Below are 11,862 nucleotides of genomic sequence, written 5' to 3'. Positions count from 1 at the left end.
CTTCATCGTTCTTGTTGATTGCAATGTTGAGTTTGGTGATGAATCGCGTGTAAAGTGGTTACAAAGAGGTGCGGTTTTATTTTCTGATTCTGTGTGGTGCGTATTTTAGCTAATGATTTGTTTGTTTGTGTTTCGCTTTTGTAAATGTAATCAGACTTTGATTTGATATTTTTGAGGTGAAAATGATTTGGGATGATGTTATGTTTTTTATGTTGATAAAATTCAAATTGAGTTGGATTTGTTCTTAAGTTTAGTTGTTGTTACAAAATCAGATTTGGTTGGACAGAATGCTTTCTTTTCCTTTGGAACATTTTGATGAATTGTTGTTGGCTATAGACAAGATGAATCTGCAAGTTATCTCTATTATACTTTATTTTTTATTTACTTAATTATTTAGTTTTGTAATATTTGGGATATATTGAGTTGAGATATTTGAAATTCTGTTTAAAATATATGGAGTTGAGATACTTGAAGGCTAATGAACATTGACTCTATTTATGTATGTATATAGGTTTAATTAGTGAAGTTTCATCCAGATCCTTTATTGATGTTTGTTTGGTTTTCATTTGGTTTGATATCCATATCAATTTTTGAAGAAATTCTACAATAACCGGTGACACGGCCCGGCCTCGTATAATTATAACCAACATAATTTTCTTACCCATAAAGTTCAATAGAACAAATGGATTAAGAATATGTATAAAAGAAAATAGAAGGAAGAAGAAAGATAGTGCAGAGAATGTGAATTAGTATGGATGATAACCAACCACGATAATAAGTCTCGGACCTGAAATCAATCCATAGGTAAAACACAAACAATAGGCTAAATCCCACTGCAAAGGATTGGAAGCCACGAACCGATGGAATCACTCCAAAGACCCGATTTGAGATTCTAAATGCGAGGAAATCACTCCCTAACACTAGAAAATATAAAAGTGAAATTCAATTCAAGATGTAAAAAAAGGTTCGCATTACAATGATAGGCAAGGACCTTATACAGAGGTCTTGAGGAAAATAAAAGGCAACAAATAATAAAGGAAACAAACCAAAAGGTAAGTCTAACTATAAGGAAATAAATAATTAGGGAAGTTTTAGATATGGAATTATACTATATGGAAACTTATAATAAAAGGAAATAAGTGATGATTCCCTTGATATACTTCCATGATTTAGTGATTCTCTCCATAAGTGATGATTCCCTTGATATACTTCCATGATTAGTGATTCTCTCCATAAGTGAGGATTCTCTTGATATACTTCCATGATTAGTGATTCTCTCCATAAGTGATGATTCCCTTGATAACCTTCCATTATTAGCGATTCTCTTGATCTTTCAATTGGGATTCTTGCGGGTCCCATTGAAGGAGCGTCAGGTGAGGGCTAAGTGGTCTCCAAGCATCATCCTTAAATTGATTCTCCATGAAAAATCATCTGATCAATGCAGTGACGGATTTTTTAAATTGACGAGCTCGGCTTCGAGTGATGGGTCCCACGGGCATTTGAATGCTTGAAGATTGGACGTCCTCGTTATTCCCTCCTTCTTGAAAAGCTTTCTTGTTCTCCCGAACAAGATATTCATCCGCTGTATCAAAAAGGCTTAAGTCAGAAACATTAAAAGTAGCATGGACTTTGTACTCACCTGGGAGTTCAAGTTTGTAGGCATTATCATTAATGCGTTCCAACACTCGAAAAGGTCCATCGCCATGGGGAGTAAGTTTTGACTTTCGCAATTCTGGAAATCTTTCCTTCCTTAAGTGTAGCCAAATCCAATCTCCTATCTCAAAAACAACTTTCTTGTGCCCACGGTTAGCTTGTTTTGCATGATTGTCAGCTGCCTTTCTTAGGTTATCCCGAACTTGAGAATGAAGTTGTTGTACAAATTCAGCCCTTTTTCTGCCATCCAAACTAACGTGCTCATTGCGTGGCAATGGCATAAGATCAAGAGGAGTTAATGGGTTAAAACCGTAAACAACCTCAAATGGAGAACAATTCGTAGAGCTATGAACCGTTCGGTTATATGCAAATTCAGCATGAGCTAAACATTCTTCCCAACTCTTCAAATTCTCATTAACTAAGGCACGTAACAAGCTACCCACAGTTCGATTAACAACTTCTGTTTGACCATCAGTTTGAGGGTGGTGTGATGTGGAAAACATTAGTTTTGTACCTAATTTAGCCCAAAGTGTTTTCCAAAAATAACTTAAAAATCGGGAATCCCTATCAGAAACAATGGATCTTGGAACACCATGCAATCTAAGAACCTCTTTGAAAAATAATGAAGCAACATGCGAAGCATCAGTGGTTTTTGTGCATGGAATAAAATGTGCCATTTTTTAAAATCGATCAACCACAACAAATATTGAATCTTTACCAGACCTACTCCTAGGCAAACCTAATATGAAATCCATAGAAATATCAACCCAAGGGGATTCAGGAATAGGTAGCGGAGTATACAAACCGTGTGGATGAACAGTAGGCTTCGACGAGAGGCACGTTGTACACCGACGAATTGCGGCTTCAACTTCGGCTTTCATTCGTGGCCAAAAAAAATGTTCCTGCAGCAAGTTAAGTGTCTTGTTCCTACCAAAGTGTCCCATCAAACCCCCCGAATGACTTTCCCAAATCAACAATTCTCTCAAGGAGCATTTAGGAACGCACAATTTATTTTCTCGCAGCAAATACCCTTCATGTACATGATACCTTTCAAATGCATGAGAATTACACTTGGCAAATATATCGGAGAAATCAGGGTCAGTTGCATATAATTCTTTCAAATACGAAAAACCTAATAGCTTAGACTCAAATGTGGTAACAAGTGCATACCTGCGTGACAATGCATCCGCAACGATGTTTTCCTTACCCTTTTTGTATTTAACAACATAGGGGAAGGTGTCAATGAAGGAGATCCATCGGATGTGTCTCGTACTCAACTTACTTTGGGATTTGATATGCTTGAGGGATTCATGATCAGTGTACACAACAAACTCACGAGGACGTAAGTAATGTTGCCATGTTTGCAGCGCCCGCACTAAGGAGTACAATTCCTTATCGTAGGTTGAGTAATTCAATGCAGCGCCATGTATCTTTTCACTGAAAAATGCAACAGGTTTCTTTTCTTGCGAGAGGACGGCGCCAATACCTACACCAGAGGCATCACAATCAAGTTCAAACGGTTTAGAGAAATCAGGTAAGGCAAGTACGGGTGCACATGTAAGTTTCGATTTCAAAGTATCAAAAGCATTTTGTTGTTCACTTCCCCACTCAAACTTATCCTCTTTTTTGGTAATTGCCGTTAAGGGTGCTGCAATAGTGCTGAAGTTCCGCACAAATCGACGGTAGAAACTTGCAAGGCCATGGAAACTGCGGACATCACGTACGCTAGTAGGTGTAGGCCACTCTTGGATGGCTGCAACCTTCGCAGGATCTACACATACTCCATCTTTTCCTACAATAAAACCCAAAAAGTTGCACTTGTCGATACAAAAGTCGCATTTTTTCAAGTTAGCATATAACTTCTCAGTCCGTAAAACATCTAAAACTGATTGTAAATGTTCAACATATGTTTCAATAGAAGTACTATAAACAAGTATGTCATCAAAGTAATTTACCACAAACTTATTTATAAAATTCCTTAAAATATGATTCATCAATCGCATGAATGTGCTTGGGGCATTAGTAAGTCCAAATGGCATAACTAACCACTTATATAGACCAAAAGAAGTCTTGAAGGCAGTTTTCCATTCATCACTTTGATTCATCCGAATTTGGTGATAGCCACTTTTTAAATCAATTTTTGAAAAAATTACAGAACCACACAAATTATCAAGCATGTCATCTAATCTAGGAATGGGATGACGATACTTAACTGTTATAGCGTTGACGGCTCGGCAATCCACACACATGCGCCAACCTCCATCTTTTTTTGGCACCAATAGGACAGGTACAGCACAAGGACTTAGACTTTCACGAATCCAACCTTTGCTCAGTAGATCCTCCACTTGCCTATGTATTTCTTTTACCTCATCCGGGTTGGCTCGATAGGCTGGCCGATTAGGAATTGATGCTCCCGGGACAAAATCAATTTGGTGCTCAATTCCACGAGTGGGTGGTAAACCATGGGGTACTTCATCAGGAAAAACATCATCATACGCCTGCAATAACTTAGAAAAACTCGATGGAAGTTTGTTAGAGTCATTCATGGAAAAATAAGAAGGTTTAGAAAGTAATAGCAGACAATGAACTCCATGTCCTAAGCGTAAAGCTTCCTTCCTACACATAAAAAGATTAGACCTCTCACTCTCATGTTTAAGATTCCAGCTGGTTTCACCTTGAATCACTACACTCGTGTTTGATTTTTTAGTAGAAGGGTAGAGTATTTGAGAGTGGCTCGGGGCAGACGTATTTATTGGTGAGGATGAAGATTTGAAAGGTTGTGGGGTAGTTAGGCTATATGAAAGAGTAGATGCACTTGTATGCGGAGTACCTTTTGTTGCGGGTGATTCTAAGGAGGGCTTCAAGTTGGATTCCTCACATAGAGTTGATTCAGCGACATAGCCCACCATCTTGTTGTCTTTCCTTTGGTTCCTTTTCTCTCTTGCTTCAGTGGCAAATTGCTTGTACAAGTATTTTTGATCTTCATTTACTTCTCGAGGACTCAACGGCCTTAGAACTATGGTCCGTCCGGCATGTGTGAAAGTATATCGATTACGGCGGCCATCATGTACAACTTCTTTGTCATATTGCCATGGTCTCCCAAGCAAAATATGACATGCTTGCATTGGAACTACATCACATTTTACCTCATCCTTGTAACCTTGTAGTTCAATTTCCACCAACACTTGTTTGGTGACGTTGATTTCCCCGCAATTATTGAGCCACTGTAGTTTGTAAGGCCTCGGATGCAAATTCATCCTCAAATTAAGTCTTTTCACTGCGAGGTCACTAATGACATTAGTACAACTACCACCGTCAATGATAAGACTACATACCTTAGTCGCAATCTTACACCTTCCATGGAATAAATTTTCGCGTTGTTCGGTGTCTTCAACCTCCTTTGGAAGAGTGCTAAGAGCTCGGAGAGTGACTAACGTCAAATTGGACTCCGGTATGGATTCTACAGCTTCCTGGTGGTAGGAGTTTGCCTCATTGACCTCTTCAGTTTCTGATTCGGATTCGTACTCACCGGAGATTGTAAGAACCATAGTACGCTTGTTTAGACATTGATTCGCAAAATGTCCTCGGCCTTGGCATTTGAAACATAACACATCTCGGCTACGGGTGGTGCTCTTTGGGGGGGCATATGTTGGCGGCTTAGGGCGCGTCGAATCAACTCCCACTATCTCATTTCCTTTGTTGATATGTTGTGGAAGCGGCGCTTTAGGAAACCCTACAGTTGGAGAAAGTTTAAACTGATTACCTTGCATCCGCTTTGATTTTAGATGCTTCTCCACCTTTATGGCCAAGTGTATCATCTCCTCAAGGTCCACGTATTGGTACATCTCTACTGCATCAGCAATATCCCTTTAAAGTCCATTCGAGAATCTAGACATCGTTTGCTCCTGATCTTCATGGATATCGGCTTGTAGAAGAAGTGCTTCAACCTCCTTATAGTACTCCTCCACTGACCGCGACCCTTGTTGTATACTCTGCAATCTCCGCAATACTTCACGATGGTAATGAGGGGGAACAAACCTCTTTCGCATGAGTGTACGAAGTTCTGTCCAAGTACGCACTGGAGCCTCCCTATTTCTGCGGCGGTTGATGCTCAATTGGTCCCACCATGCAAGCGCATAATCTGAAAACTCCATTACGGCCACACGGAGTTTTTGTTGGTCAGTTAATTGTTGAACATCAAAGATTAGTTCTAACCTTCGCTCCCATTGCAAAAATGCTTCAGGGTCGGATTTTCCTTGGAACGGTGGCACTTGGAACTTGATCGAGTTGATCGCCTCATCTCCATCCCGTCGGTGATGGTTATTATGATGCCTAGGTCGTTCCCAATTTCCTCCAAACTCCTCATCATCGGGTTCGTCAGTGTTGTGTGGTGATGGGGGTCGGATGTTGCGTTTGGCCTCAAATGCGGTTGAACATTATTTCACCTCTGAGCTTCAGGTAACGGTCGGATATTCTCTTGTAACTTTTGTTGATTCTCTTCCAGTTGATCCATCCTATTATTCATCAACTCCAATCGAGAATGGTGAAGAGTTTTGAACTCTTGTAGAATGGTGTTGAGAAGACCTTGTACATCAACTTGTTGAGAATTGTATCCTTCACCCCCTGCCATTAGAAATAGAAGAAAGAAAAAAAAGAAAATAACCTCACTAGAACTCTCGAGTATCACTCCACACCTTATGTACCTCTCCGTCTCGCAAAAAGGACTCAAATCAAATCGATGGAATTCTTCCAAAGATGATAGCCAAAAAATCCAAAACAGTAGGGAAACCAAAAGAAATATAAGTTCAGAATGAAGGTAGAAGACAAATAATCTAAATAGATTATTTCTTTTGTTTTTTTGATAAAAGAAAAGATGATTCGAGAACTAGAAGTAAATAACAAATATATTATATTTGATAATAACTTTTTTTTTTCGTTTTTTTTTTTGCCTCTTTTTTTGTGTTTTTTTTTTTGCTTTTTTTTGACTTTTTTTTTTGCTTTTTTTTTCAAATAAGAACCGTGATATCAATCAAGAGATTGTATCAACTAGCTCTGATACCAGATGACACGGCCCGTCCGCGTATAATTATAACCAACATAATTTTCTTACCCACAAAGTTCAATAGAACAAATGGATTAAGAATATGTATAAAAGAAAATAGAAGGAAGAAGAAAGATAGTGCAGAGAATGTGAATTAGTATGGATGATAACCAACCACGATAATAAGTCTCGGACCTGAAATCAATCCATAGGTAAAACACAAACAATAGGCTAAATCCCACTGCAAAGGATTGGAAGCCACGAACCGATGGAATCACTCCAAAGACCCGATTTGAGATTCTAAATGCGAGGAAATCACTCCCTAACACTAGAAAATATAAAAGTGAAATTCAATTCAAGATGTAAAAAAAGGTTCGCATTACAATGATAGGCAAGGACCTTATACAGAGGTCCTTGAGGAAAATAAAAGGCAACAAATAATAAAGGAAACAAACCAAAAGGTAAGTCTAACTATAAGGAAATAAATAATTAGGGAAGTTTTAGATATGGAATTATACTATAGGGAAACTTATAATAAAAGGAAATAAGTGATGATTCCCTTGATATACTTCCATGATTTAGTGATTCTCTCCATAAGTGATGATTCCCTTGATATACTTCCATGATCAGTGATTCTCTCCATAAATGAGGATTCTCTTGATATACTTCCATGATTAGTGATTCTCTCCATAAGTGATGATTCCCTTGATAACCTTCCATTATTAGCGATTCTCTTGATCTTTCAATTGGGATTCTTGCGGGTCCCATTGAAGGAGCGTCAGGTGAGGGCTAAGTGGTCTCCAAGCATCATCCTTAAATTGATTCTCCATGAAAAATCGTCTGATCAATGCAGTGACGGATTTTTTAAATTGACGAGCTCGGCTTCGAGTGATGGGTCCCACGGGCATTTGAATGCTTGAAGATTGGACGTCCTCGTCAACCGGTCATATTCTTCTTTTTGTTACTTTTCTTATCTAGAAAACATGGTTTTGGATGTTTTGCTCGTGTGTTTTCTTTGTCTACATTTGTTGATCTTTCTCAGTTTTGTACTATATAAAAGTTTTTTTGAATAACTGGATCTAATTTAAGATAAGATGAATCTTCATTTTGTTTTGTTGTGTTCGAAGACAATTGAAGGATAGATCGAGAAAGGCAACCACAATCATCGTCATCATTATCCAAGACTAAGGATTTAGATGTTCCACTTCAATCAGTTGGTTTTGAGATCGAATAGCTTATGCCCAGCAAGCTATCCGGCCATATCATCGTCACTTTGAAAGTGTATCATGTAAATATACAACAACAAGATCCAAAGCTGCTTTGAAACTTGTTTATAAATTAATTGCACCGTGGTACATGAAAGGAAAGTGCGGGCATAAGTATGTGTATCTGGAGTATATAATATGTGTATATAGATATGTGAAAAATGAAACAAGACATAAAGATAATGTATATAGTTACATGAATAAAGTACTCAAGTATTAACACTGAGTTTATGAGTATATATTTACATTACAAAGGTATTATTTGTAAAGTAGCAGGTTTATTTGAATTTATTTGAGTTCCTACAGCGATAGATAATTCCCTAAATGAAGTAGCAGTAGGTACGCAACTAGTAGGATTTCGTACACCAAGCCAGTTTTGGGTACGACGGAGCTACTCTGGAGTGCTCGTCTTATTAGTCGAGTCATGTTCTTTGCAAATATGCTCCTAACCGAATGTTGTTATGTGTGCTACAGTGTAGATTATTATGTAATAGGTCTAAAAAAATTTTAATTTGTGGCAACAGTCATGTACTATAGCAACCAATATAATTGAACTTAGTCACATTTTTAATTTGTGGCAACAATTATGTACTCTAACAACTAATATAATTTAACTTAGTCACTGCGACTTTTTTAGACATCTATAAGTGGAGGTTGGACTACATATATCATACACTAAGTCATTTATGACTTGTTTAACCACTCATAGTAAATATATATTATTTACCCTTTTATGCAATTCAGAGTGTCATAGGAACACTACCATGATGAATTCATCCCTGGTTACTGACATTAAATGAATATTTCAAACTAAAAATGACTTATTCTCCAACCACAGGTTACCGGGGCATATATACTCGTTACTGAAGCATATGAAACTATTATTATAGGTACATAAGATTTGTTCCAAGGTATGTAGAGTTTTTATGCAAATATGTATGTGTGTTATCCAAGTACAACCACCAACTAGCGATGTATAAATAATGGTTGCTTAGGTATTATTTGTGTAGTATTAGGTATCCTCGAATTTAGTTGATTTCAGTCAATCCCACACAGAGAGATTGATTCGCAAACTTGGTGAGAGCATTTCATCTCTTAGCCTCGGTGGACTGAATGTTGTTGTGTGTGCTACGCTATGGATTACTATGTAATAGGTTTAAATAACAATCAATCTGTGATAGCAATGATGTATGGTAGTGTTTCCCCATTGGATTCTTGTAAACATGTACTCTTTGCATGCTAATACTCTCCAGAAATTGGTAAAAACAATTATCTTGTTTAATTTATCCCCGGTTACCATTAACATGTGGATATAAAGTACTTTCCAAGATTATTTTATTAAAATTATTGATCGTGTCAGTAGTATTATTATGAGATTAAATTTACTTTCAATGACACAATTATATAAGAATGAGACTTGTTTGGACTACAATAGAACTATTGGTATATTGGTGCATAATAGATTGCATCCTAGAACTTGTATTATTCTTATATTTTCAATGTCATCCCAACCGAGTATTTTCTATCTTGTTTATTAATCCGTAGTAAATATGTGTTTTTTAAAATCTTTTTATATAGTTCTAGGCGCAAGAACACTATAATGATGAATTCATCCATGATTAGTAACAACAATTGAATGTTTCAAATTCAAAATGATCGATTTCCAAGAACAAGTTACCCGGGCATAGATACTCGTTGCTGGAGCATATAAGATCATATTATAGGTACGTAAAAACTACTATGCGGTATGTTTTTATTTAACGCAGGTATGTAACAATGTGTTTGGATACATGCATTGACAATCAAGCTATGATTGATGACTGCTTAGGTATTATTTATGTAGTAACATGTATCTTTGAATGTGGTCAACTTCACTCAATCCTTTGACGGATTAGGAAATTAAGGAACTTGATGAAAATACTTCTTCTATTAGCACTTCTTCACTTCATTGGTGGTTTAGAGAAATAATAGCGATTGGGAAGGCATAAACCTTTGCAATACATGTATATGTTTTTCTTTCTTATGTGCACCACTAATGTACTCAAGTATCCGTAAATGCACTTATGTTCATTGCAGACATTACTTCAACAATTGCAAGATCTTGTAATGAATTAGTTAATTCAAATTTAAGAGAAGTATGCATAATTTTTCTGGCTTGTTGTTGTCTTCATACAAGGATAACCTTCTTAACTAATGGGTAACATGTATATAAGCATATGTATGTACTTTAAAGGTATTTCGATCTAGCTAGTCGGGCATATCTATCCTTTGTGGAGGTATAACATGTGCATTATTGCAATTCTAACCATGTGCAGAATTAATCATACAATCATTCACTGCACAATTGATAACATTACTCTAAACATTAAATTTCACCAAATTCAACCAACGATTCAATCTCTCAATCAATCTTAATACAATCCCATTGAATAAGAGACCAATCAAATCAATTCAACCAACAATTCAATATGAAAATTACACATTACCCAAATCAAACACAAATAACACAGCTCAAATCAACCCCAAATCCATCCAAATTCATTACAAACGTTCATTTACCTTATGTTGCTCATCGGAGTCCACGGTTCGGATGATGGACCTTTCAGTATTCTGCCGCAATTTTACTGTAGTAGCACTTCACATATCAAACTCGCCGCCGATGCCACCAATGAGATGAACTGCCGGATTCATGTGGGTGTAACCTTTGGCGAACATGCGGACCAAAGGGCTGCAGTCGATGGTGTCACCTTGATGCTGACATCTTACGTACTCTAGCGTCTTTTTCACCATGGGCCGTATGTGTATTGTGTTAAGGTACAAGCATAAAAATCACGTCTGCAAAATAGCACAATATTTATTATGTAATTCGGTTTATCCACAGTCAATTATTTATATTTATTTCATAACGCACTAATTTTTTCATGTTCCCTTGTCCGAATGGATCACGTAGTGAATTGCACTCAAGCACAATCCAACCTACGATAAATAAACACCATAAGTCCATATTACCCAAATCTCAAATTTATTTAAAAATTTATCAGAATCTATCATAAATACGTAACAATACATTCCGAGTACACAATAGTCCCTAGAAGTATACGATTAGAAAACTAGACCTAAAAGATGAAACTCGGGGTACCTAACAATACTACATTTTTCGACCCACAAACATGACTAATTATCAAGCTATCAAACCACAAAACTAAAATATGCAACTTCGGATAACTAAAACAAAATGTATATTTACAAAATTTACAAAAATCACAGATTAAACAAATAAAATTACCCAAATCAGTGCAAAAATAAAACATCAAATCCGATCTACGTGGGCAAACATACAAAAAATTTCAAATCCGATTAACAAATACAACTTACCAATCACCCAGGGTTCCTCAACACGGAACCGAGACATACAAACACGAGACCAAAACTTACACCTCAAATAATCGAACAAACTATAATATAAAATACTAATTTCAACAAAATAAAAAATCGGAAAAATTCTGACCAAGCACTTACTTCTTCGAGCTCGTCCCAAAGGATGGGAGCAGGTCAACTGTTTTCTTCACTGTTTTTTCTGCGATTGGTTGCTACTTGATCGCTGGGTTGGAGAACATCGGTTCGCCTAAAGATGGAAGATGTAAGGTTTAAAATTAGGGTAAGGGGAGTTATGAAAGGTTTCCTGTCTCAACCCAACTCTGTTAAATCGTGGGTAATTGTTTTTTTTTTTTTTTTTAATTTGTGAAAAAAGATACGCGATATTTAAATAGAAGTATATAAAGTTATAATGAGAGTAGAACGAGAAGTAATGTAGGTATATATGACAACATTTGAAGTATTGATCAACCTATTTCGAATACATATTGCGAATACACCGTTAATTCAGGGAAAAATATAAAATAG

This window comes from Andrographis paniculata, unplaced genomic scaffold (genome assembly GCF_009805555.1).
Source record: "Andrographis paniculata isolate CXL003 unplaced genomic scaffold, ASM980555v1 Contig58END, whole genome shotgun sequence".
In the NCBI taxonomy this organism is placed as follows: Eukaryota; Viridiplantae; Streptophyta; class Magnoliopsida; order Lamiales; family Acanthaceae; genus Andrographis; species Andrographis paniculata.
This window is presented reverse-complemented; position numbering follows the sequence as displayed.